The sequence below is a fragment of the Pempheris klunzingeri genome, chromosome 4, assembly GCF_042242105.1.
Source record: "Pempheris klunzingeri isolate RE-2024b chromosome 4, fPemKlu1.hap1, whole genome shotgun sequence".
Taxonomy (NCBI): domain Eukaryota; kingdom Metazoa; phylum Chordata; class Actinopteri; order Acropomatiformes; family Pempheridae; genus Pempheris; species Pempheris klunzingeri.
Window position 1 is genome coordinate 2,578,077 of NC_092015.1, and position 24,353 is coordinate 2,602,429.

The window sequence follows — 24,353 nt, forward strand, 5'->3', positions numbered from 1 at the left end:
AGAACTTGGGGTTTTTTGATTATAATGGCCACTCCATTTTTGTTTCCATTTGACCCGCTCCATAGCAATGGATGTGGCCACATCTCCTCCCGCGTAAAACTCTTTTCTGGGGCCATCTATTCCTGCCACCTTCCCATTTTTCAATAACATAAGCGCCTTCATACTTTCTTCCAACTTTATGTCCTTATCCAATTCTGTCTTGGTCAGGAATAAAGCTGTCTACAGAATTTAACAATATTGTGCCCTTCATATGATCTACAGTTTCTGTACTAAAAAACTTAGAAAAATGGCAGGAAGCAATCCTTCTGGATCAACAATCTCATCACCAAAATCATTTAGAAGGGAGAGAATACACCGCCTCTTTGCCTGTGCTTTAGCCTTCTTAAAAAAAAACACCTCTTGTCCTTTTCCCTTTGGCTCCTAAATTTATAGGCTTTAGCTCTATCATGAAAAAACAGGCACTATTTATTTTGCCAGTCTCAATTGGTCCTCGTCTATGTTGCTGCCTTTGTTTTTTTGCGCCATCAGATGTTCTATTGATCTTTGCAAATGATAATAAAGATTTTTTTGATACAACTGTATGTAATGTTTAATACGGACCTTTGTGCTCTCCCACCATTCAGACATATTACCATATGACTTCATTTTAATACACTCTCTGAAGAAAGACTTAAAACCTCTCCTGAACTGCTGGATCTCAAGTATATCGTTGTTCAATTTCAAGTACCCTTTTCCAAACTGCGTCCCCTTCAAACTCAGTATAACAGAGAGCAAGTTGTGATCTGAGTAAAATACAGGAAACACCTGAGCCGCAACTATCAGAAATTCAGACTTACAAAATATGTAATTTATTCTGCTTTTTGCTCCTCAACTATTTGACCATTTGAACCCAGGTTCATGTGGGGGGGGGGGGGGGGGATAACATCCTCTATTGCCTTCAACAAGGAGGTGCTTGCGTCAATATCAGTTGGCCCTTCCATCTGCTGCAAGGCCATAGCAGCTGGCCCTCGTCTGGTCATTAGCATATGAGGAGCCAATTTCAGGGCAGTGTCAGTGTCTCCCCTTCTCAAGATCTGTGCCAGTGGTTCGATACAGATGAGAGGATAGAGGAGGGCAGATAACGGACAACCCTGACTGACACCGCAGTTAATGTCCACTGATTTTGTCAGATGCCCGTTAACAAGAAATTTGCTGGTAATATTTCGGTACAGCAATCCCACCCAAGCTATGAACCTGTCTGGAAAACCTACTTTTTGCAGTACCTGGAAAAGGTGCTGGTGCGAGACCCGACCAAAGGCTTTCTCAAAATCTAAATTTAGGACTACTAGCCTAAACCATACATATTTAAGAGGTTAAGATGTCACAGTCTGTTCTGCTGCTCTCCTGCCTGCTATGAGATTTCCCTCTCTCACCACCTTGCCACACCCCCTCATCTACCATGATCAGTTCCACCTGTTGCTCCCAGCTGTGTTTCATCTCCACTCATCACCCAGCCAGTATTTAAGCAGCTCCGGTCCACTCACTCTTTGCCAGATTGTCTTTGCGTTATGCCCAACTCTCCAGCATTCTTGAAGTGTGTCCAGAAGTCCCGTAACAGCAAAGCATTCCGGAAACTCACGTCGAATCCTTTGTTGAAAGTTAGCGCCAAAATACAATTGAGATCGTCTGCTTGGAAGTTTAGTGTCTTCTGAATCAGTTTGCGAGAAAAGTCTAACCTCCAGGTGTAATTCCAAATGCCATCTTCATCTTTTACCTTGGTAGCCTGGCCTTTAACCGTGCAGTATCTACCCAGCCATGACATTATGTCTTCAGCATTCAGAGTCTCATTGAACATCCTGACAATGACTGTTTTAGAGGCATTGTCAGTCAGTTTCTTGACGGTGAAAGCGGAAAACTGGGTTTTCGCATTTTCAAAGCGTGTCCAGAAATCCCGTAACAGCAGAGCATTTCGGAAACTTACATCAAATCCTTTATTAAAAGGTAGCGTCAAAATACAATTTAAATCATCTGCTTTGAAGTTTAAACTTCCTTGAATCAGTTTGCGCGAAAAATATAATCTCGATAGGTACAGTAGCTTTCCATCCTTGATGTTAAAACTGAAGCAGACACTGTAGTGCCTCCGCATGCCGCAAAATAAATGTCTGTAAAACCACAGCGGAAGAATAAAACAATGAAGGTGTTACAGATAAACAGTCATCAGTTAGGTGTACATAAAAGGTTTTAGAAGAGTGTCCGTGTTAAAAGTCTTTTACAAAGGAGGTGCATTTGTTTAAAAGGCTCTCTCTTGCTGTGCAGGAGCGCAGTGAGTCCCTACCAAGGGTAACTCATTCCGCTCCCCCAAACCGGGCCACATGGACTGTTGGCTGACTGGTTGTGGCAACAGTAATATGTGTTGCTATGTATCTGCATCCTAAAAACAGATAAAAATCCGGCACTCCTTTCTCCTCTGGTCTTTTCATCTGTTCTCTTCTGATTCGTTCCCACTTGGAGCCCCACAGGAAATAAAAGCTGATGAGTAAAAGCAACGGTAAAATCACTGCTTTGATGATTTAAACCTTTCCTTCCATGGTCAGTCCTCTAAGTCCCCAGTAACCTAGTCTCTGCCTAACTTTTCCTACCACATCTGGCCAGTTTGTAGTGCCTCCCCACTCCCTATCACATTTGATCCCCAATATTTTTTGTTCAGTCTGGGTCATGGTCTGGGGGAGTCCTGTCGTCTCAGTTGCTGTCCATGGTCCGTAAAGTTGGGCTTGGGTCTTGTCTCTATTTAATTTAGACCCAGAGGCCAGTCCGAACCAGTCAGTCAAGTCCAGCGTCCTGTTGAACGATAAAAGGTCAGTGCATAAAACGTTCACGTCGTCCATATATAAAATACATTTGGTTGAGCTCAACTGCTCCCTATACTGACTAACTAACTCCCTATCCTCTAAAAGGGAGCAGTTGAGCTTCCACAGACCACTTCCTCTATGCAAGAGGCTCTGGTGCCATTACCACTAAACCAAGTGAAGCCCTCCTCTCTGGGATGCATGGTTTTAAAACAGTCCAGTAGTTTAAAATCCCTGCATATGCCCTGTAATAAAACCGATGTTTTGTCCACTCTAAAATCTTCCCCTGCGCTCTTTCTGTCCTTCCTACTTAAAATACAGTTAAAATCAACCCCTACAACTAATGGTGCCCTACCTAACATGTGGGACTGCAAGTCTTCTAAAAGGTCATATCTGTCGTTTTTGTCATTAAAACCATAAATATTTAAGAGGTTAAGATCCTGTCCCATACAAGTCAAATGTGCTAAAAGTGCCCTACCATCTCTCACCACAGTGCTGCCCTTCACCAGAATTTTTTTTGATTAAAATGGCCACTCCATCATTTTTATTTTCATTTGAACCACTCCACATCGATGGATGTGGCCACATCTCCTCCCACTGTCTGTATTGATTAAAAAATGGTAGTCCACATTTTTGAATTAAAAACACATCTGACTTACATGAGTAAAGGAAGGATAAAACACTCTGGGCTCTAACTCTTGACTTCACACTCCTCACATTGATTGTCGAGAAGGTGAGCGTCATGAGTATGGTTAAAAACAACAGGTATGACATTTTAAAAGACTAAAAGGATTAACAACTTTAAAATGTCTTTAAAGGCAGTTATGTAATTTCTTGTGAATGGAGCTCTTCCTTTACTCCTACGGGTGAAGGGTGAAGAGGTTCAGCTCTATAAACCCGTCGGACTCTGGGTGTTGGCCTCTGATGCAAAGTTGCATTAAGGTTTGAGTCCTTCGGGGTTGATTGCAGAGCTATTGTTATAAAAGAGACCTCATTTGGGGAATCGGAGGGGGAAACTTTCCATTTCTGGGGCTGCTGCAGGCCCCTCCCCCACTCCTGCCTCACCTGACTCCTGTTCTCCAGTCAGAGGATTTGGCGGGAGCTGCTGACTGGCAGCAAGGTGGGGCTGGCTGAGCCCCCCCCGCTGTGCCAGTGGGGCGAAGCTCCTCCTGCGGGGGGCTGAGGTGGGTCGTTCCGCCACCGGGATCGGAGGGGCGGTGGCAGCGAACCCATGCTGAGGTCCTTGTGGGGAGCCCCTCGATAAATTGTTCCAGCGCGGCGGTCTCCACCAGCCACGCTTCCTCTGTGGTCTCTCCCAGCTGCAGCCATCTGGTGGTCACGTCCCGGAGTTGCAGCGCATACCCGAAAGGGCGATCCCCGTCGCCGAGCCCCCCAGAAGCGTCGCTGGTGGTCCTCCGGTGAACAGCCCGTCCTGTCCAGCACCGCCCTCTTCATGGTCACATAGTGCCCTCGATCTCCTGCCGGTAAGCTGAGTGCTGCCGTCTGCGCGTCTCCAGAGAATAATGGTAGCAGGCGCACCGCCCATTCCACCTCCGGCCATCCGCACGCCTCTGCCGTGGCTTCGAACATCCCCAAGAATGTTTGGGGATCCTCCTCCGCTGCCATCCTGTGCAGGGTGAGGCCTGAGAGCGGGGAGGGGGGAAATCCCCGCGGCAACGCCGCAAGTGACCGGTCCAGCAGGTTCTCCAGGACCCCAGTCTGCCGCTCTGCCTGGTCCTGGAGCATTTCTAGGTGCCGCCGCTGTACTGCCGCCTGGTCTTGGCTCATCTGAGTCATTTGCCCCAACATTGGGCCGGTTGGTCCTCCTGTCGTTGGTCTGTCATTATCCTTTTTTTTTTTTTAATCCTTAGGCTGGGAACTTGGGCGCCAGTGTCGCATGAGCCTCTTTTCCCGTGGGTTCCCCAGCACTAAAGACGCCCGTCAGTGTAACTCAAAATGCTCTTTATTTCACAAACTACAACAGAAGGTGTCCGTTTAAGTGAGGTCCGGTCGCTCAGCTTCCCCCCCTCCCGGGTCCTGGTGTGCTACTGCGTAAATAGGGAGAGAGGCAATTTACTGCAGGTGTTCTCAAGTGCTAATTACCTCTCTCCCGCGCCGTCTCCTGGGCCAGCCCTGCACCTCTCTCTGTTGCAGCTGAGCTCAAAACCAGCCGCCCCTCCACATACAGTGTTTACAAATGAATACAAACCCCCCCCCCGCTCCAACAGAGCCCCACCCCTGCATCAATATTACTGTACCATCCACTGATTAATCCGAATAGATTCCACAAAGTTAGTTATATATACATATAAATAAACTTGAAACACTTGCAAAGGGGAAAAAAAAGGGGGGGGGGGAATAAAACAAGGAAAGAATATTAAAATTACAAGTAATAAGTATAAAGACAATGATATGGGGTCAGTATCTCTAAACTACAATATCATTAGCGTCCATTTTTTCTAAATGAGTTAAAAAAGGTTGCCATGTTGCGTAAAATTTCTGAGCACACCCTTTTGTAGTATAGCGAATTTTCTCCAGTGTCAAATGATACGTAAGGTCTTTGATCCATATTTTAAAGGTTGGAGGGAGTTTTTCCTTCCATTTAAGCAGGATGAGTCGTCTAGCTAAAAGACATGCAAAGGCTATCATATTTTTTGCCTGGTGACTGATGCTTATATCTTGTGGAGCTACTCCGAATATTGCGATGATGCAAGGTATCTATTTTAATAGTTTTTTCTTTATATAAGTCTAAAATGTTCGATGGTTGCTGTAATTTCCTCTGTTGTGTTCGCTGTGCATCCATTCTCTCTTGTTAGTTTGGAGATTGTCCCTCTTTTACTTATAATTTTCTTAAAGTACCTTGTACATTTCTCTCCTTCCCCTCGTTCTTGTTCTCGACTTCTTAAAATGATACCTTTACTTTTGATTTCTGCTAAAAAGGACATCTCTTTTTTGATTTGTTATATTTCTTCATTAAAATCCATACCTCCCGATTTAGTTTAAAATAGTGTTGTAGTCGCTTTTGCAGTCCCATCATGTGTCTGTTCTCCCTATTCTTTTTCCTCTTACCTGCCTGTCTAAAGAAAGTCTGGGTCTTTCCCTTCACCATTTCCCACTAGTGTGCACGTGTCTCGTAAAAGTCTTGAAGGGTCTGCCACTTGCAGTACTACTCCCTATACTGACTGACTAACTCCCTATCTTCTAAAAGGGAGCAGTTGAGCTTCCACAGACCACTTCCTAAAGTCACACCTATGGGGAGTGAAAGGGTGCAGGACAGCATGAGGTGATCAGAAAAGAAGACAGGGGTCAATCTAGCATCGGTTGGCGGGCAATCCCTTGTAAAAACATAATCTATGCGAGAGGCTCTGGTGCCATCACCACTGAACCTGGTGAAGCCCTCCTCTCTGGGATGCATGGTTTTAAAACAGTCCAGTAGTTTAAAATCCCTGCATATGCCCTGTAATAAAACTGATGTTTTGTCCACTCTAAAATCTTCCCCTGCGCTCTTTCTGTCCTTCCTACTTAAAATACAGTTAAAATCACCTCCTATAACTAATGGTGCCCTACCTAACATGTCGGACTGCAAGTCTTCTAAAAGGTCATATCTGTCGTTTTTGTCATTATAACCATAAATATTTAAGAGATTAAGATCCTTTCCCATAAAAGTCAAATGTGCTAAAAGTGCCCTACCATCTCTCACCACAGTGCTGCCCTTCACCAGAACTTGGGGGTTTTTGATTAAAATGGCCACTCCATCATTTTTATTTTTGTTTGAGCCACTCCACATCGATGGATGTGGCCACATCTCCTCCCATTGTCTGTGAAGACTAAAAGGATTAACAACTTTAAAATGTCTTAAAAGGCAGTTATGTGATTTCTTGCGAATTGAGCTCTTCCTTCACTCCTACAGGTGAAGGGTGAAGGGGTTCAGCTCTATTCCCCCGTCGGACTCTGGGTGTTGGCCTCTGACGCAAGGTTGCATTGAGTTTTGAGTCCTTCGGGGTTGATTGCAGAGCTATTGTTAAAAAAGAGACCTCATTTGGGGAATCGGAGGGGAAGACTCTGGGCTCCTCCTCCACAGGTGAACTGTCTGAGTGGACCCCAGCTCAAAGGAGGTCCTCACCCTGTCGCTCCTTCCCACCTGCCTCACCCGGAGAGCCAGGCCGCCGCTGCTTTGACCTTTTCCCGTGTAGCTCCAGCTCCTTCGTCCGAATGGGCACAGAGGCGATTCTTCTTTGTGGCTGTGTCCTAGGCCCGCCGCCTGCAGCACCAGCCGCATGGACCGTTGCTGCGGCCATCCGGATCACAGCCACGGGGGGGATCTGCGTGTGCTTTCTTACCAGCAAATTTCTGGAGGTCCATATGGCGTCTTTGATGGCGGCTAGGGTGAGCCACTGCTTGGCAAAGTCTGTGCTGTAAGGACCTCCTTTGCTGGTAAGTACGGGAATTTTAAAGAGCTGGCCGTTGCCCACTGGTCGACAGCAGCGCTGCACTCCCAGAGCAGATGCCTCACCGATTCGGGCTCGCCACACCCGGGCCGGGGGCAGGTTGAGTGCGCTGACATGCCCCGGGAGTGCATGACGGACCTGACTGGGAGAACCTCATGGGCCACCATCCATGACAGGTCCCGGAGTCTGCTTGGGAGAGCGGGATGGTTGACGTTTCTCCAGACTGTGGACGGGTCGCCGAATGCCAGCCTGCGCACTGGACTCACTGGTTCCCGCTCCTGCACAACAGAGATCATAGAGCGGTGGTTTGTTAAAACATGCAAGTCCTCCTGTTCCAAGTTAAAATGTTTTAAAAACTTCTGGATAAAAGCAAAGGCTGGTGGCAGGTTAAAAGACACTGGTATTCTAAGATCACTGGGTAAAAGCTTTAATCGTCTCAGGTATGACCCCATCCAGAAACGTGTCATGGCTGCAGTTTTGGGGTTTCTGGATGGGGCTGTGGCAGCAGTGATGTGTGTTGCTATATATCTGCATCCTAAAAACAGATAAAAGTCCGGGACTCCTTTTCCTCCTTTCTCTTTTGGTCTTTTCATCTGTTCTCTTCTGATTCGTTCCCACTTGGAGCCCCACAGGAAATAGAACATTTCTCGCTCCAGGTCTAAAAGCATTCTTCTGGGTGGGATAAAAACAGAGCTGATGAGTAAAAGCAACGGTAAAATCACTGCTTTGATGATTAAAACCTTTCCTTCCATGGTCAGTCCTCTAAGTCCCCAGTGACCTAGTCTCTGCCTAACTTTCCCTACCACGTCTGGCTAGTTTGTAGTGCCTCCCCCCTCCCTAGCAAATTTAATGATGGAGGGGAAGACTCTGGGCTCCTCCTCCACAGGTGAACTGTCTGAGTGGACCCCAGCTCTCCCCCTCTTCTCCAAGACTACTGGAGACTCGGAGGACAATTCCGACAGAGGCCTCTTGGCCTGCTGGGCATTGGGGAGGGGGGCATCATCGCTGTCATCTTGTGATTTGTCGACTTCATTTTCTGAGTTAGCTCCGCCTTCTGCCTGCATCGGCCCCTCCTCTTCCACGGAACTTTCCATTTCTGGGGCCGTTGCAGGCCCCTCTCCCACTCCCGCCTCACCTGACTCCTGTTCTCCAGTCAGAGGATTTGGCGGGAGATTTGAATTTTCTGGCCTAGCCTCCTCAATTAGCTCTCCAACTGCCTCTTCTCTGCCATTTTCCGTTTTCCTTGCCGCTTTCAGTTTGTTGGCAAAAGACTTTGGGCAATTTCTGAAGACGTGATTTGATTCTCCGCAAAGATTGCACTTTCTGCCATTGGTGCACTCCGCGAAAGTGTGCCCAATTTCTCTACATTTGCCACAAATGGTCTGCGTACACGCTTCTGCCAGGTGTCCCAGCTCACCACACTTGCGGCACAGCTTGGGTTGACCCTGGTAATGGATGTAGCCTTGGTTATTTCCCAGAACTATCATAGATGGCAGATGTTTCAGGCCCTGAAAGCCCTGAGGGTCCTGCCATTGTTGAATGGGGACCCTCCAGGCGCAGTTCCAAATGCCATCTTCGTCTTTTACCTTGATAGCCTGGCCTTTAACCGTGCGATATCTACCCAGCCATGACATTATGTCTTCAGCATTCACAGTTTCATTGAACATCCTGACGATGACCATTTTAAAGGCATTGCCAGTCAGTTTCTCAACGGTGAAAGTGGAAAACTGGGTTTTCACATTTTCAAAGCGTGTCCAGAAGTCCTGTAAAAGCAGAGGATTTCGGAAACTTACATCAAATCCTTTGTTAAAGGCTAGCGTCAAAATACAATTTAAGTCATCTGCAGTTCCTTGAATCAATTTTCGCGAAAAGTCTAATCTTGACATATAAAAAGGTTTTCCATCTTTGACATTAAAACTGAAGCAAACACTGTGGTGCCTCCGCATGCCAGCATGGTTGGCCGACATTGTGGAGGCACCACAACCTAAAACCTAAAAGTTCTAAAAGGCACTTAAAGTATATAAATAACGTACAAATGGGTAAAACAAAGAGACCAAAATGCGAAAAGGTACTAAAAGTGACTCAACACAAAAAAAGCGTGCCGTGCCTAAATCTAAATCTAAAACTTACCTTGGGCTGTTTATTACCACTAACTGGAGGCAACCGCTGTCTTAGCCAAGAGGCCGGGAAGTGATAACACAAACCTGTCGGGGGGGGGGGAAAGCACTGGTTCTCCACACAGTTCCCATCACTGAGGGTCCCACTGTCAGTGGGGCCTTCTGATTGGTCCAGAGTCTGCAAAACGATCGTTTGGAGGAATGATGAGAGGTTACAACCCCCTACTGGTAACTTTGGGGCAAAAGATTTGGACTTTTCAATGACTTTCCACCACTGACTGCTGGTCTCCAGCCAGAAAAAGTGTAGACGGTGAAACAAAGCACAGACAACCTCACCAAAGCAGTGTGAGGATTGAAGGAGATAAAGGGATGTTTTCATGTCGTTGTCGCAACACAGTGACAGTGAACGCAGCACACTTGACTCCACAGCTGCATGAAGACGCAAGAAAAAGTCAGAAGATCAATAACTATAGGCTCATAACTTGAGGAAGACTCAAGCACAAAGCAGGAGCTCCTTTAAGAGAGCCCGCTCTTCTCTACCACTTGATAACTTAGTTGACGTTGAACACACTGGTGTGGGGTGCACCGTTCCTGGAGGTGCTGCAATACCAGGTCGATGCGTGGAGTGGACGGAGCAAGCCCCTATTCCATCTCCCTGTTCCAAAAATCAATTTAATGTATGGTCCCCGGGTAGGGGACGTATCAGATATTAAACTGATAAGAACAGATACTACACTTGATCTTAGCCAAAAGGCCGAGAAGCGATTGCCTTCTGATTGGTCCAGAGTCTGCAGGACTATCGTTTGGAGGAATGATAAGAGGCTACAACCCCCTCCTGGTAACTTTGGGGCAAAAGATTTGGACTTTTCAATGATTTTCCACCACTGACTACTGGTCTCCAGCCAGAAAAAGTGCCGTTAGACGGTGAAACAAAGCACAGACAACCTCACCAAAGCAGCGTGAGGATTGAAGGAGATAAAGGGATGTTTTCATGTCGTTGTCGCAACACAGTGACAGTGAACGCAGCACACTTGACTCCACAGCTGCATGAAGACACAAAAAAAAGTCAGCAGATCAATAACTATAGGCTCATAACTTGAGGAAGACTCAAGCACAAAGCAGGAGCTCCTTTACCACTTGATAACTTAGTTGACGTTGAACACACTGGTGTGGGGTGCACCGTTCCTGGAGGTGCTGCAATACCAGGTCGATGCGTGGAGTGGACGGAGCAAGCCCCTATTCCATCTCCCTGTTCCAAAAATCAATTTAATATATGATCCCCGGGTAGGGGACGTATCAGATATTAAACTGATAAGAACAGATACTACACTTGATCTTAGCCAAAAGGCCGAGAAGCGATAACACAAAGCTGTCGGGGGGAAAGCACCGGTTCTCCACACAGTTCCCATCCCTGAGGGTCCCACTGTCAGTGGGGCCTTCTGATTGGTCCAGAGTCTGCAGGACTATCGTTTGGAGGAATGATAAGAGGCTACAACCCCCTCCTGGTAACTTTGGGGCAAAAGATTTGGACTTTTCAATGATTTTCCACCACTGACTGCTGGTCTCCAGCCAGAAAAAGTGCCGTTAGACGGTGAAACAAAGCACAGACAACCTCACCAAAGCAGCGTGAGGATTGAAGGAGATAAAGGGATGTTTTCATGTCGTTGTCGCAACACAGTGACAGTGAACGCAGCACACTTGACTCCACAGCTGCATGAAGACACAAAAAAAAGTCAGCAGATCAATAACTATAGGCTCATAACTTGAGGAAGACTCAAGCACAAAGCAGGAGCTCCTTTAAGAGAGCCCGCTCTTCTCTACCACTTGATAACTTAGTTGACGTTGAACACACTGGTGTGGGGTGCACCGTTCCTGGAGGTGCTGCAATACCAGGTCGATGCGTGGAGTGGACGGAGCAAGCCCCTATTCCATCTCCCTGTTCCAAAAATCAATTTAATATATGGTCCCCGGGTAGGGGACGTATCAGATATTAAACTGATAAGAACAGATACTACACTTGATCTTAGCCAAAAGGCCGAGAAGCGATAACACAAAGCTGTCGGGGGGAAAGCACCGGTTCTCCACACAGTTCCCATCACTGAGGGTCCCACTGTAAGTGGGGCCTTCTGATTGGTCCAGAGTCTGCAAGACTATCGTTTGGAGGAATGATAAGAGGCTACAACCCCCTCCTGGTAACTTTGGGGCAAAAGATTTGGACTTTTCAATGACTTTCCACCACTGACTGCAGGTCTCCAGCCAGAAAAAGTGCCGTTAGACGGTGAAACAAAGCACAGACAACCTCACCAAAGCAGTGTGAGGATTGAAGGAGATAAAGGGATGTTTTCATGTCGTTGTCGCAACACAGTGACAGTGAACGCAGCACACTTGACTCCACAGCTGCATGAAGACACAAAAAAAAGTCAGCAGATCAATAACTATAGGCTCATAACTTGAGGAAGACTCAAGCACAAAGCAGGAGCTCCTTTACCACTTGATAACTTAGTTGACGTTGAACACACTGGTGTGGGGTGCACCGTTCCTGGAGGTGCTGCAATACCAGGTCGATGCGTGGAGTGGACGGAGCAAGCCCCTATTCCATCTCCCTGTTCCAAAAATCAATTTAATATATGGTCCCCGGGTAGGGGACGTATCAGATATTAAACTGATAAGAACAGATACTACACTTGATCTTAGCCAAAAGGCCGAGAAGCGATAACACAAAGCTGTCGGGGGGAAAGCACCGGTTCTCCACACAGTTCCCATCACTGAGGGTCCCACTGTCAGTGGGGCCTTCTGATTGGTCCAGAGTCTGCAGGACTATCGTTTGGAGGAATGATAAGAGGCTACAACCCCCTCCTGGTAACTTTGGGGCAAAAGATTTGGACTTTTCAATGATTTTCCACCACTGACTGCTGGTCTCCAGCCAGAAAAAGTGCCGTTAGACGGTGAAACAAAGCACAGACAACCTCACCAAAGCAGCGTGAGGATTGAAGGAGATAAAGGGATGTTTTCATGTCGTTGTCGCAACACAGTGACAGTGAACGCAGCACACTTGACTCCACAGCTGCATGAAGACACAAAAAAAAGTCAGCAGATCAATAACTATAGGCTCATAACTTGAGGAAGACTCAAGCACAAAGCAGGAGCTCCTTTACCACTTGATAACTTAGTTGACGTTGAACACACTGGTGTGGGGTGCACCGTTCCTGGAGGTGCTGCAATACCAGGTCGATGCGTGGAGTGGACGGAGCAAGCCCCTATTCCATCTCCCTGTTCCAAAAATCAATTTAATATATGATCCCCGGGTAGGGGACGTATCAGATATTAAACTGATAAGAACAGATACTACACTTGATCTTAGCCAAAAGGCCGAGAAGCGATAACACAAAGCTGTCGGGGGGAAAGCACCGGTTCTCCACACAGTTCCCATCACTGAGGGTCCCACTGTCAGTGGGGCCTTCTGATTGGTCCAGAGTCTGCAGGACTATCGTTTGGAGGAATGATAAGAGGCTACAACCCCCTCCTGGTAACTTTGGGGCAAAAGATTTGGACTTTTCAATGACTTTCCACCACTGACTGCTGGTCTCCAGCCAGAAAAAGTGTAGACGGTGAAACAAAGCACAGACAACCTCACCAAAGCAGTGTGAGGATTGAAGGAGATAAAGGGATGTTTTCATGTCGTTGTCGCAACACAGTGACAGTGAACGCAGCACACTTGACTCCACAGCTGCATGAAGACGCAAGAAAAAGTCAGCAGATCAATAACTATAGGCTCATAACTTGAGGAAGACTCAAGCACAAAGCAGGAGCTCCTTTAAGAGAGCCCGCTCTTCTCTACCACTTGATAACTTAGTTGACGTTGAACACACTGGTGTGGGGTGCACCGTTCCTGGAGGTGCTGCAATACCAGGTCGATGCGTGGAGTGGACGGAGCAAGCCCCTATTCCATCTCCCTGTTCCAAAAATCAATTTAATATATGGTCCCCGGGTAGGGGACGTATCAGATATTAAACTGATAAGAACAGATACTACACTTGATCTTAGCCAAAAGGCCGAGAAGCGATAACACAAAGCTGTCGGGGGGAAAGCACCGGTTCTCCACACAGTTCCCATCACTGAGGGTCCCACTGTCAGTGGGGCCTTCTGATTGGTCCAGAGTCTGCAGGACTATCGTTTGGAGGAATGATAAGAGGCTACAACCCCCTCCTGGTAACTTTGGGGCAAAAGATTTGGACTTTTCAATGACTTTCCACCACTGACTGCTGGTCTCCAGCCAGAAAAAGTGTAGACGGTGAAACAAAGCACAGACAACCTCACCAAAGCAGTGTGAGGATTGAAGGAGATAAAGGGATGTTTTCATGTCGTTGTCGCAACACAGTGACAGTGAACGCAGCACACTTGACTCCACAGCTGCATGAAGACGCAAGAAAAAGTCAGCAGATCAATAACTATAGGCTCATAACTTGAGGAAGACTCAAGCACAAAGCAGGAGCTCCTTTAAGAGAGCCCGCTCTTCTCTACCACTTGATAACTTAGTTGACGTTGAACACACTGGTGTGGGGTGCACCGTTCCTGGAGGTGCTGCAATACCAGGTCGATGCGTGGAGTGGACGGAGCAAGCCCCTATTCCATCTCCCTGTTCCAAAAATCAATTTAATATATGGTCCCCGGGTAGGGGACGTATCAGATATTAAACTGATAAGAACAGATACTACACTTGATCTTAGCCAAAAGGCCGAGAAGCGATAACACAAAGCTGTCGGGGGGAAAGCACCGGTTCTCCACACAGTTCCCATCACTGAGGGTCCCACTGTCAGTGGGGCCTTCTGATTGGTCCAGAGTCTGCAGGACTATCGTTTGGAGGAATGATAAGAGGCTACAACCCCCTCCTGGTAACTTTGGGGCAAAAGATTTGGACTTTTCAATGACTTTCCACCACTGACTGCTGGTCTCCAGCCAGAAAAAGTGTAGACGGTGAAACAAAGCACAGACAACCTCACCAAAGCAGTGTGAGGATTGAAGGAGATAAAGGGATGTTTTCATGTCGTTGTCGCAACACAGTGACAGTGAACGCAGCACACTTGACTCCACAGCTGCATGAAGACACAAAAAAAAGTCAGCAGATCAATAACTATAGGCTCATAACTTGAGGAAGACTCAAGCACAAAGCAGGAGCTCCTTTACCACTTGATAACTTAGTTGACGTTGAACACACTGGTGTGGGGTGCACCGTTCCTGGAGGTGCTGCAATACCAGGTCGATGCGTGGAGTGGACGGAGCAAGCCCCTATTCCATCTCCCTGCTCCAAAAATCAATTTAATATATGGTCCCCGGGTAGGGGACGTATCAGATATTAAACTGATAAGAACAGATACTACACTTGATCTTAGCCAAAAGGCCGAGAAGCGATAACACAAAGCTGTCGGGGGGAAAGCACCGGTTCTCCACACAGTTCCCATCCCTGAGGGTCCCACTGTCAGTGGGGCCTTCTGATTGGTCCAGAGTCTGCAGGACTATCGTTTGGAGGAATGATAAGAGGCTACAACCCCCTCCTGGTAACTTTGGGGCAAAAGATTTGGACTTTTCAATGATTTTCCACCACTGACTGCTGGTCTCCAGCCAGAAAAAGTGCCGTTAGACGGTGAAACAAAGCACAGACAACCTCACCAAAGCAGCGTGAGGATTGAAGGAGATAAAGGGATGTTTTCATGTCGTTGTCGCAACACAGTGACAGTGAACGCAGCACACTTGACTCCACAGCTGCATGAAGACACAAAAAAAAGTCAGCAGATCAATAACTATAGGCTCATAACTTGAGGAAGACTCAAGCACAAAGCAGGAGCTCCTTTAAGAGAGCCCGCTCTTCTCTACCACTTGATAACTTAGTTGACGTTGAACACACTGGTGTGGGGTGCACCGTTCCTGGAGGTGCTGCAATACCAGGTCGATGCGTGGAGTGGACGGAGCAAGCCCCTATTCCATCTCCCTGTTCCAAAAATCAATTTAATATATGGTCCCCGGGTAGGGGACGTATCAGATATTAAACTGATAAGAACAGATACTACACTTGATCTTAGCCAAAAGGCCGAGAAGCGATAACACAAAGCTGTCGGGGGGAAAGCACCGGTTCTCCACACAGTTCCCATCACTGAGGGTCCCACTGTAAGTGGGGCCTTCTGATTGGTCCAGAGTCTGCAAGACTATCGTTTGGAGGAATGATAAGAGGCTACAACCCCCTCCTGGTAACTTTGGGGCAAAAGATTTGGACTTTTCAATGACTTTCCACCACTGACTGCAGGTCTCCAGCCAGAAAAAGTGCCGTTAGACGGTGAAACAAAGCACAGACAACCTCACCAAAGCAGTGTGAGGATTGAAGGAGATAAAGGGATGTTTTCATGTCGTTGTCGCAACACAGTGACAGTGAACGCAGCACACTTGACTCCACAGCTGCATGAAGACACAAAAAAAAGTCAGCAGATCAATAACTATAGGCTCATAACTTGAGGAAGACTCAAGCACAAAGCAGGAGCTCCTTTAAGAGAGCCCGCTCTTCTCTACCACTTGATAACTTAGTTGACGTTGAACACACTGGTGTGGGGTGCACCGTTCCTGGAGGTGCTGCAATACCAGGTCGATGCGTGGAGTGGACGGAGCAAGCCCCTATTCCATCTCCCTGTTCCAAAAATCAATTTAATATATGGTCCCCGGGTAGGGGACGTATCAGATATTAAACTGATAAGAACAGATACTACACTTGATCTTAGCCAAAAGGCCGAGAAGCGATAACACAAAGCTGTTGGGGGGAAAGCACCGGTTCTCCACACAGTTCCCATCCCTGAGGGTCCCACTGTCAGTGGGGCCTTCTGATTGGTCCAGAGTCTGCAGGACTATCGTTTGGAGGAATGATAAGAGGCTACAACCCCCTGCTGGTAACTTTGGGGCAAAAGATTTGGACTTTTCAATGACTTTCCACCACTGACTGCAGGTCTCCAGCCAGAAAAAGTGCCGTTAGACGGTGAAACAAAGCACAGACAACCTCACCAAAGCAGTGTGAGGATTGAAGGAGATAAAGGGATGTTTTCATGTCGTTGTCGCAACACAGTGACAGTGAACGCAGCACACTTGACTCCACAGCTGCATGAAGACACAAAAAAAGTCAGCAGATCAATAACTATAGGCTCATAACTTGAGGAAGACTCAAGCACAAAGCAGGAGCTCCTTTAAGAGAGCCCGCTCTTCTCTACCACTTGATAACTTAGTTGACGTTGAACACACTGGTGTGGGGTGCACCGTTCCTGGAGGTGCTGCAATACCAGGTCGATGCGTGGAGTGGACGGAGCAAGCCCCTATTCCATCTCCCTGTTCCAAAAATCAATTTAATATATGGTCCCCGGGTAGGGGACGTATCAGATATTAAACTGATAAGAACAGATACTACACTTGATCTTAGCCAAAAGGCCGAGAAGCGATAACACAAAGCTGTCGGGGGGAAAGCACCGGTTCTCCACACAGTTCCCATCACTGAGGGTCCCACTGTCAGTGGGGCCTTCTGATTGGTCCAGAGTCTGCAGGACTATCGTTTGGAGGAATGATAAGAGGCTACAACCCCCTCCTGGTAACTTTGGGGCAAAAGATTTGGACTTTTCAATGACTTTCCACCACTGACTGCTGGTCTCCAGCCAGAAAAAGTGTAGATGGTGAAACAAAGCACAGACAACCTCACCAAAGCAGTGTGAGGATTGAAGGAGATAAAGGGATGTTTTCATGTCGTTGTCGCAACACAGTGACAGTGAACGCAGCACACTTGACTCCACAGCTGCATGAAGACACAAAAAAAAGTCAGCAGATCAATAACTATAGGCTCATAACTTGAGGAAGACTCAAGCACAAAGCAGGAGCTCCTTTACCACTTGATAACTTAGTTGACGTTGAACACACTGGTGTGGGGTGCACCGTTCCTGGAGGTGCTGCAATACCAGGTCGATGCGTGGAGTGGACGGAGCAAGCCCCTATTCCATCTCCCTGTTCCAAAAATCAATTTAATATATGGTCCCCGGGTAGGGGACGTATCAGATATTAAACTGATAAGAACAGATACTACACTTGATCTTAGCCAAAAGGCCGAGAAGCGATAACACAAAGCTGTTGGGGGGAAAGCACCGGTTCTCCACACAGTTCCCATCCCTGAGGGTCCCACTGTCAGTGGGGCCTTCTGATTGGTCCAGAGTCTGCAGGACTATCGTTTGGAGGAATGATAAGAGGCTACAACCCCCTGCTGGTAACTTTGGGGCAAAAGATTTGGACTTTTCAATGACTTTCCACCACTGACTGCAGGTCTCCAGCCAGAAAAAGTGCCGTTAGACGGTGAAACAAAGCACAGACAACCTCACCAAAGCAGTGTGAGGATTGAAGGAGATAAAGGGATGTTTTCATGTCGTTGTCGCAACACAGTGACAGTGAACGCAGCACACTTGACTCCACAGCTGCATGAAGACACAAAAAAAAGTCAGCAGATCAATAACTATAGGCTCATAACTTGAGGAAGACTCAAGCACAAAGCAGGAGCTCCTTTAAGAGAGCCCGCTCTTCTCTACCACTTGATAACTTAGTTGACGTTGAACACACTGGTGTGGGGTGCACCGTTCCTGGAGGTGCTGCAATACCAGGTCGATGCGTGGAGTGGACGGAGCAAGCCCCTATTCCATCTCCCTGTTCCAAAAATCAATTTAATATATGGTCCCCGGGTAGGGGACGTATCAGATATTAAACTGATAAGAACAGATACTACACTTGATCTTAGCCAAAAGGCCGAGAAGCGATAACACAAAGCTGTCGGGGGGAAAGCACCGGTTCTCCACACAGTTCCCATCACTGAGGGTCCCACTGTAAGTGGGGCCTTCTGATTGGTCCAGAGTCTGCAAGACTATCGTTTGGAGGAATGATAAGAGGCTACAACCCCCTCCTGGTAACTTTGGGGCAAAAGATTTGGACTTTTCAATGACTTTCCACCACTGACTGCAGGTCTCCAGCCAGAAAAAGTGCCGTTAGACGGTGAAACAAAGCACAGACAACCTCACCAAAGCAGTGTGAGGATTGAAGGAGATAAAGGGATGTTTTCATGTCGTTGTCGCAACACAGTGACAGTGAACGCAGCACACTTGACTCCACAGCTGCATGAAGACACAAAAAAAAGTCAGCAGATCAATAACTATAGGCTCATAACTTGAGGAAGACTCAAGCACAAAGCAGGAGCTCCTTTAAGAGAGCCCGCTCTTCTCTACCACTTGATAACTTAGTTGACGTTGAACACACTGGTGTGGGGTGCACCGTTCCTGGAGGTGCTGCAATACCAGGTCGATGCGTGGAGTGGACGGAGCAAGCCCCTATTCCATCTCCCTGTTCCAAAAATCAATTTAATATATGGTCCCCGGGTAGGGGACGTATCAGATATTAAACTGATAAGAACAGATACTACACTTGATCTTAGCCAAAAGGCCGAGAAGCGATAACACAAAGCTGTTGGGGGGAAAGCACCGGTTCTCCACACAGTTCCCATCCCTGAGGGTCCCACTGTCAGTGGGGCCTTCTGATTGGTCCAGAGTCTGCAGGACTATCGTTTGGAGGAATGATAAGAGGCTACAACCCCCTGCTGGTAACTTTGGGGCAAAAGATTTGGACTTTTCAATGACTTTCCACCACTGACTGCAGGTCTCCAGCCAGAAAAAGTGCCGTTAGACGGTGAAACAAAGCACAGACAACCTCACCAAAGCAGTGTGAGGATTGAAGGAGATAAAGGGATGTTTTCATGTCGTTGTCGCAACACAGTGACAGTGAACGCAGCACACTTGACTCCACAGCTGCATGAAGACACAAAAAAAGTCAGCAGATCAATAACTATAGGCTCATAACTTGAGGAAGACTCAAGCACAAAGCAGGAGCTCCTTTAAGAGAGCCCGCTCTTCTCTACCACTTGATAACTTAGTTGACGTTGAACACACTGGTGTGGGGTGCACCGTTCCTGGAGGTGCTGCAATACCAGGTCGATGCGTGGAGTGGACGGAGCAAGCCCCTATTCCATCTCCCTGTTCCAAAAATCAATTTAATATATGGTCCCCGGGTAGGGGACGTATCAGATATTAAACTGATAAGAACAGATACTACACTTGATCTTAGCCAAAAGGCCGAGAAGCGATAACACAAAGCTGTCGGGGGGAAAGCACCGGTTCTCCACACAGTTCCCATCACTGAGGGTCCCACTGTCAGTGGGGCCTTCTGATTGGTCCAGAGTCTGCAGGACTATCGTTTGGAGGAATGATAAGAGGCTACAACCCCCTCCTGGTAACTTTGGGGCAAAAGATTTGGACTTTTCAATGACTTTCCACCACTGACTGCTGGTCTCCAGCCAGAAAAAGTGTAGATGGTGAAACAAAGCACAGACAACCTCACCAAAGCAGTGTGAGGATTGAAGGAGATAAAGGGATGTTTTCATGTCGTTGTCGCAACACAGTGACAGTGAACGCAGCACACTTGACTCCACAGCTGCATGAAGACACAAAAAAAAGTCAGCAGATCAATAACTATAGGCTCATAACTTGAGGAAGACTCAAGCACAAAGCAGGAGCTCCTTTACCACTTGATAACTTAGTTGACGTTGAACACACTGGTGTGGGGTGCACCGTTCCTGGAGGTGCTGCAATACCAGGTCGATGCGTGGAGTGGACGGAGCAAGCCCCTATTCCATCTCCCTGTTCCAAAAATCAATTTAATATATGGTCCCCGGGTAGGGGACGTATCAGATATTAAACTGATAAGAACAGATACTACACTTGATCTTAGCCAAAAGGCCGAGAAGCGATAACACAAAGCTGTTGGGGGGAAAGCACCGGTTCTCCACACAGTTCCCATCCCTGAGGGTCCCACTGTCAGTGGGGCCTTCTGATTGGTCCAGAGTCTGCAGGACTATCGTTTGGAGGAATGATAAGAGGCTACAACCCCCTGCTGGTAACTTTGGGGCAAAAGATTTGGACTTTTCAATGACTTTCCACCACTGACTGCAGGTCTCCAGCCAGAAAAAGTGCCGTTAGACGGTGAAACAAAGCACAGACAACCTCACCAAAGCAGTGTGAGGATTGAAGGAGATAAAGGGATGTTTTCATGTCGTTGTCGCAACACAGTGACAGTGAACGCAGCACACTTGACTCCACAGCTGCATGAAGACACAAAAAAAAGTCAGCAGATCAATAACTATAGGCTCATAACTTGAGGAAGACTCAAGCACAAAGCAGGAGCTCCTTTAAGAGAGCCCGCTCTTCTCTACCATTTGATAACTTAGTTGACGTTGAACACACTGGTGTGGGGTGCACCGTTCCTGGAGGTGCTGCAATACCAGGTCGATGCGTGGAGTGGACGGAGCAAGCCCCTATTCCATCTCCCTGTTCCAAAAATCAATTTAATATATGGTCCCCGGGTAGGGGACGTATCAGATATTAAACTGATAAGAACAGATACTACACTTGATCTTAGCCAAAAGGCCGAGAAGCGATAACACAAAGCTGTCGGGGGGAAAGCACCGGTTCTCCACACAGTTCCCATCACTGAGGGTCCCACTGTAAGTGGGGCCTTCTGATTGGTCCAGAGTCTGCAAGACTATCGTTTGGAGGAATGATAAGAGGCTACAACCCCCTCCTGGTAACTTTGGGGCAAAAGATTTGGACTTTTCAATGACTTTCCACCACTGACTGCAGGTCTCCAGCCAGAAAAAGTGCCGTTAGACGGTGAAACAAAGCACAGACAACCTCACCAAAGCAGTGTGAGGATTGAAGGAGATAAAGGGATGTTTTCATGTCGTTGTCGCAACACAGTGACAGTGAACGCAGCACACTTGACTCCACAGCTGCATGAAGACACAAAAAAAAGTCAGCAGATCAATAACTATAGGCTCATAACTTGAGGAAGACTCAAGCACAAAGCAGGAGCTCCTTTAAGAGAGCCCGCTCTTCTCTACCACTTGATAACTTAGTTGACGTTGAACACACTGGTGTGGGGTGCACCGTTCCTGGAGGTGCTGCAATACCAGGTCGATGCGTGGAGTGGACGGAGCAAGCCCCTATTCCATCTCCCTGTTCCAAAAATCAATTTAATATATGGTCCCCGGGTAGGGGACGTATCAGATATTAAACTGATAAGAACAGATACTACACTTGATCTTAGCCAAAAGGCCGAGAAGCGATAACACAAAGCTGTCGGGGGGAAAGCACCGGTTCTCCACACAGTTCCCATCACTGAGGGTCCCACTGTCAGTGGGGCCTTCTGATTGGTCCAGAGTCTGCAGGACTATCGTTTGGAGGAATGATAAGAGGCTACAACCCCCTCCTGGTAACTTTGGGGCAAAAGATTTGGACTTTTCAATGACTTTCCACCACTGACTGCTGGTCTCCAGCCAGAAAAAGTGTAGATGGTGAAACAAAGCACAGACAACCTCACCAAAGCAGTGTGAGGATTGAAGGAGATAAAGGGATGTTTTCATGTCGTTGTCGCAACACAGTGACAGTGAACGCAGCACACTTGACTCCACAGCTGCATGAAGACACAAAAAAAAGTCAGCAGATCAATAACTATAGGCTCATAACTTGAGGAAGACTCAAGCACAAAGCAGGAGCTCCTTTACCACTTGATAACTTAGTTGACGTTGAACACACTGGTGTGGGGTGCACCGTTCCTGGAGGTGCTGCAATACCAGGTCGATGCGTGGAGTGGACGGAGCAAGCCCCTATTCCATCTCCCTGTTCCAAAAATCAATTTAATATATGGTCCCCGGGTAGGGGACGTATCAGATATTAAACTGATAAGAACAGATACTACACTTGATCTTAGCCAAAAGGCCGAGAAGCGATAACACAAAGCTGTTGGGGGGAAAGCACCGGTTCTCCACACAGTTCCCATCCCTGAGGGTCCCACTGTCAGTGGGGCCTTCTGATTGGTCCAGAGTCTGCAGGACTATCGTTTGGAGGAATGATAAGAGGCTACAACCCCCTGCTGGTAACTTTGGGGCAAAAGATTTGGACTTTTCAATGACTTTCCACCACTGACTGCAGGTCTCCAGCCAGAAAAAGTGCCGTTAGACGGTGAAACAAAGCACAGACAACCTCACCAAAGCAGTGTGAGGATTGAAGGAGATAAAGGGATGTTTTCATGTCGTTGTCGCAACACAGTGACAGTGAACGCAGCACACTTGACTCCACAGCTGCATGAAGACACAAAAAAAAGTCAGCAGATCAATAACTATAGGCTCATAACTTGAGGAAGACTCAAGCACAAAGCAGGAGCTCCTTTAAGAGAGCCCGCTCTTCTCTACCACTTGATAACTTAGTTGACGTTGAACACACTGGTGTGGGGTGCACCGTTCCTGGAGGTGCTGCGATACCAGGTCGATGCGTGGAGTGGACGGAGCAAGCCCCTATTCCATCTCCCTGTTCCAAAAATCAATTTAATATATGGTCCCCGGGTAGGGGACGTATCAGATATTAAACTGATAAGAACAGATACTACACTTGATCTTAGCCAAAAGGCTGAGAAGCGATAACACAAAGCTGTCGGGGGGAAAGCACCGGTTCTCCACACAGTTCCCATCACTGAGGGTCCCACTGTAAGTGGGGCCTTCTGATTGGTCCAGAGTCTGCAAGACTATCGTTTGGAGGAATGATAAGAGGCTACAACCCCCTCCTGGTAACTTTGGGGCAAAAGATTTGGACTTTTCAATGACTTTCCACCACTGACTGCAGGTCTCCAGCCAGAAAAAGTGCCGTTAGACGGTGAAACAAAGCACAGACAACCTCACCAAAGCAGTGTGAGGATTGAAGGAGATAAAGGGATGTTTTCATGTCGTTGTCGCAACACAGTGACAGTGAACGCAGCACACTTGACTCCACAGCTGCATGAAGACACAAAAAAAAGTCAGCAGATCAATAACTCTAGGCTCATAACTTGAGGAAGACTCAAGCACAAAGCAGGAGCTCCTTTAAGAGAGCCCGCTCTTCTCTACCACTTGATAACTTAGTTGACGTTGAACACACTGGTGTGGGGTGCACCGTTCCTGGAGGTGCTGCAATACCAGGTCAATGCGTGGAGTGGACGGAGCAAGCCCCTATTCCATCTCCCTGTTCCAAAAATCAATTTAATATATGGTCCCCGGGTAGGGGACGTATCAGATATTAAACTGATAAGAACAGATACTACACTTGATCTTAGCCAAAAGGCCGAGAAGCGATAACACAAAGCTGTCGGGGGGAAAGCACCGGTTCTCCACACAGTTCCCATCCCTGAGGGTCCCACTGTCAGTGGGGCCTTCTGATTGGCCAGAGTCTGCAGGACAATCGTTTGGAGGAATGATAAGAGGCTACAACCCCCTCCTGGTAACTTTGGGGCAAAAGATTTGGACTTTTCAATGACTTTCCACCACTGACTGCAGGTCTCCAGCCAGAAAAAGTGCCGTTAGACGGTGAAACAAAGCACAGACAACCTCACCAAAGCAGTGTGAGGATTGAAGGAGATAAAGGGATGTTTTCATGTCGTTGTCGCAACACAGTGACAGTGAACGCAGCACACTTGACTCCACAGCTGCATGAAGACACAAAAAAAAGTCAGCAGATCAATAACTATAGGCTCATAACTTGAGGAAGACTCAAGCACAAAGCAGGAGCTCCTTTAAGAGAGCCCGCTCTTCTCTACCACTTGATAACTTAGTTGACGTTGAACACACTGGTGTGGGGTGCACCGTTCCTGGAGGTGCTGCAATACCAGGTCGATGCGTGGAGTGGACGGAGCAAGCCCCTATTCCATCTCCCTGTTCCAAAAATCAATTTAATATATGGTCCCCGGGTAGGGGACGTATCAGATATTAAACTGATAAGAACAGATACTACACTTGATCTTAGCCAAAAGGCCGAGAAGCGATAACACAAAGC

General features: G+C 47.4%; 22 non-coding genes across 22 annotated transcripts; all 22 read right to left on the reverse strand.

Moving 5' to 3' along the window:
- Window positions 1-9,965: 9,965 nt before the first annotated feature.
- On the reverse strand, window positions 9,966-10,156 carry LOC139200679 (U2 spliceosomal RNA). Its single transcript, XR_011584236.1, has one exon. It is a non-coding gene; the product is annotated as a U2 spliceosomal RNA (small nuclear RNA).
- Window positions 10,157-10,559: 403 nt separating this feature from the next.
- Window positions 10,560-10,750, reverse strand: LOC139200684 (U2 spliceosomal RNA). Its single transcript, XR_011584240.1, has one exon. It is a non-coding gene; the product is annotated as a U2 spliceosomal RNA (small nuclear RNA).
- A 496-nt stretch (window positions 10,751-11,246) lies between these two features.
- On the reverse strand, window positions 11,247-11,437 carry LOC139200717 (U2 spliceosomal RNA). Its single transcript, XR_011584262.1, has one exon. It is a non-coding gene; the product is annotated as a U2 spliceosomal RNA (small nuclear RNA).
- Window positions 11,438-11,913: 476 nt separating this feature from the next.
- LOC139200719 (U2 spliceosomal RNA) lies at window positions 11,914-12,104 on the reverse strand. Its single transcript, XR_011584264.1, has one exon. It is a non-coding gene; the product is annotated as a U2 spliceosomal RNA (small nuclear RNA).
- A 476-nt stretch (window positions 12,105-12,580) lies between these two features.
- LOC139200685 (U2 spliceosomal RNA) lies at window positions 12,581-12,771 on the reverse strand. Its single transcript, XR_011584241.1, has one exon. It is a non-coding gene; the product is annotated as a U2 spliceosomal RNA (small nuclear RNA).
- Window positions 12,772-13,263: 492 nt separating this feature from the next.
- Window positions 13,264-13,454, reverse strand: LOC139200720 (U2 spliceosomal RNA). Its single transcript, XR_011584265.1, has one exon. It is a non-coding gene; the product is annotated as a U2 spliceosomal RNA (small nuclear RNA).
- A 492-nt stretch (window positions 13,455-13,946) lies between these two features.
- LOC139200721 (U2 spliceosomal RNA) lies at window positions 13,947-14,137 on the reverse strand. Its single transcript, XR_011584266.1, has one exon. It is a non-coding gene; the product is annotated as a U2 spliceosomal RNA (small nuclear RNA).
- A 472-nt stretch (window positions 14,138-14,609) lies between these two features.
- LOC139200667 (U2 spliceosomal RNA) lies at window positions 14,610-14,800 on the reverse strand. Its single transcript, XR_011584225.1, has one exon. It is a non-coding gene; the product is annotated as a U2 spliceosomal RNA (small nuclear RNA).
- A 496-nt stretch (window positions 14,801-15,296) lies between these two features.
- Window positions 15,297-15,487, reverse strand: LOC139200722 (U2 spliceosomal RNA). Its single transcript, XR_011584267.1, has one exon. It is a non-coding gene; the product is annotated as a U2 spliceosomal RNA (small nuclear RNA).
- Window positions 15,488-15,983: 496 nt separating this feature from the next.
- LOC139200723 (U2 spliceosomal RNA) lies at window positions 15,984-16,174 on the reverse strand. The gene has a single exon (XR_011584268.1). It is a non-coding gene; the product is annotated as a U2 spliceosomal RNA (small nuclear RNA).
- A 495-nt stretch (window positions 16,175-16,669) lies between these two features.
- Window positions 16,670-16,860, reverse strand: LOC139200724 (U2 spliceosomal RNA). Its single transcript, XR_011584269.1, has one exon. It is a non-coding gene; the product is annotated as a U2 spliceosomal RNA (small nuclear RNA).
- A 472-nt stretch (window positions 16,861-17,332) lies between these two features.
- Window positions 17,333-17,523, reverse strand: LOC139200725 (U2 spliceosomal RNA). The gene has a single exon (XR_011584270.1). It is a non-coding gene; the product is annotated as a U2 spliceosomal RNA (small nuclear RNA).
- Window positions 17,524-18,019: 496 nt separating this feature from the next.
- On the reverse strand, window positions 18,020-18,210 carry LOC139200726 (U2 spliceosomal RNA). Its single transcript, XR_011584271.1, has one exon. It is a non-coding gene; the product is annotated as a U2 spliceosomal RNA (small nuclear RNA).
- Window positions 18,211-18,706: 496 nt separating this feature from the next.
- Window positions 18,707-18,897, reverse strand: LOC139200727 (U2 spliceosomal RNA). Its single transcript, XR_011584272.1, has one exon. It is a non-coding gene; the product is annotated as a U2 spliceosomal RNA (small nuclear RNA).
- A 495-nt stretch (window positions 18,898-19,392) lies between these two features.
- Window positions 19,393-19,583, reverse strand: LOC139200728 (U2 spliceosomal RNA). The gene has a single exon (XR_011584273.1). It is a non-coding gene; the product is annotated as a U2 spliceosomal RNA (small nuclear RNA).
- Window positions 19,584-20,055: 472 nt separating this feature from the next.
- On the reverse strand, window positions 20,056-20,246 carry LOC139200730 (U2 spliceosomal RNA). Its single transcript, XR_011584275.1, has one exon. It is a non-coding gene; the product is annotated as a U2 spliceosomal RNA (small nuclear RNA).
- Window positions 20,247-20,742: 496 nt separating this feature from the next.
- LOC139200732 (U2 spliceosomal RNA) lies at window positions 20,743-20,933 on the reverse strand. The gene has a single exon (XR_011584276.1). It is a non-coding gene; the product is annotated as a U2 spliceosomal RNA (small nuclear RNA).
- Window positions 20,934-21,429: 496 nt separating this feature from the next.
- On the reverse strand, window positions 21,430-21,620 carry LOC139200733 (U2 spliceosomal RNA). The gene has a single exon (XR_011584277.1). It is a non-coding gene; the product is annotated as a U2 spliceosomal RNA (small nuclear RNA).
- A 472-nt stretch (window positions 21,621-22,092) lies between these two features.
- LOC139200734 (U2 spliceosomal RNA) lies at window positions 22,093-22,283 on the reverse strand. The gene has a single exon (XR_011584278.1). It is a non-coding gene; the product is annotated as a U2 spliceosomal RNA (small nuclear RNA).
- A 496-nt stretch (window positions 22,284-22,779) lies between these two features.
- LOC139200689 (U2 spliceosomal RNA) lies at window positions 22,780-22,970 on the reverse strand. The gene has a single exon (XR_011584245.1). It is a non-coding gene; the product is annotated as a U2 spliceosomal RNA (small nuclear RNA).
- A 496-nt stretch (window positions 22,971-23,466) lies between these two features.
- LOC139200672 (U2 spliceosomal RNA) lies at window positions 23,467-23,657 on the reverse strand. Its single transcript, XR_011584230.1, has one exon. It is a non-coding gene; the product is annotated as a U2 spliceosomal RNA (small nuclear RNA).
- A 495-nt stretch (window positions 23,658-24,152) lies between these two features.
- Window positions 24,153-24,343, reverse strand: LOC139200735 (U2 spliceosomal RNA). The gene has a single exon (XR_011584279.1). It is a non-coding gene; the product is annotated as a U2 spliceosomal RNA (small nuclear RNA).
- Window positions 24,344-24,353: the final 10 nt, after the last annotated feature.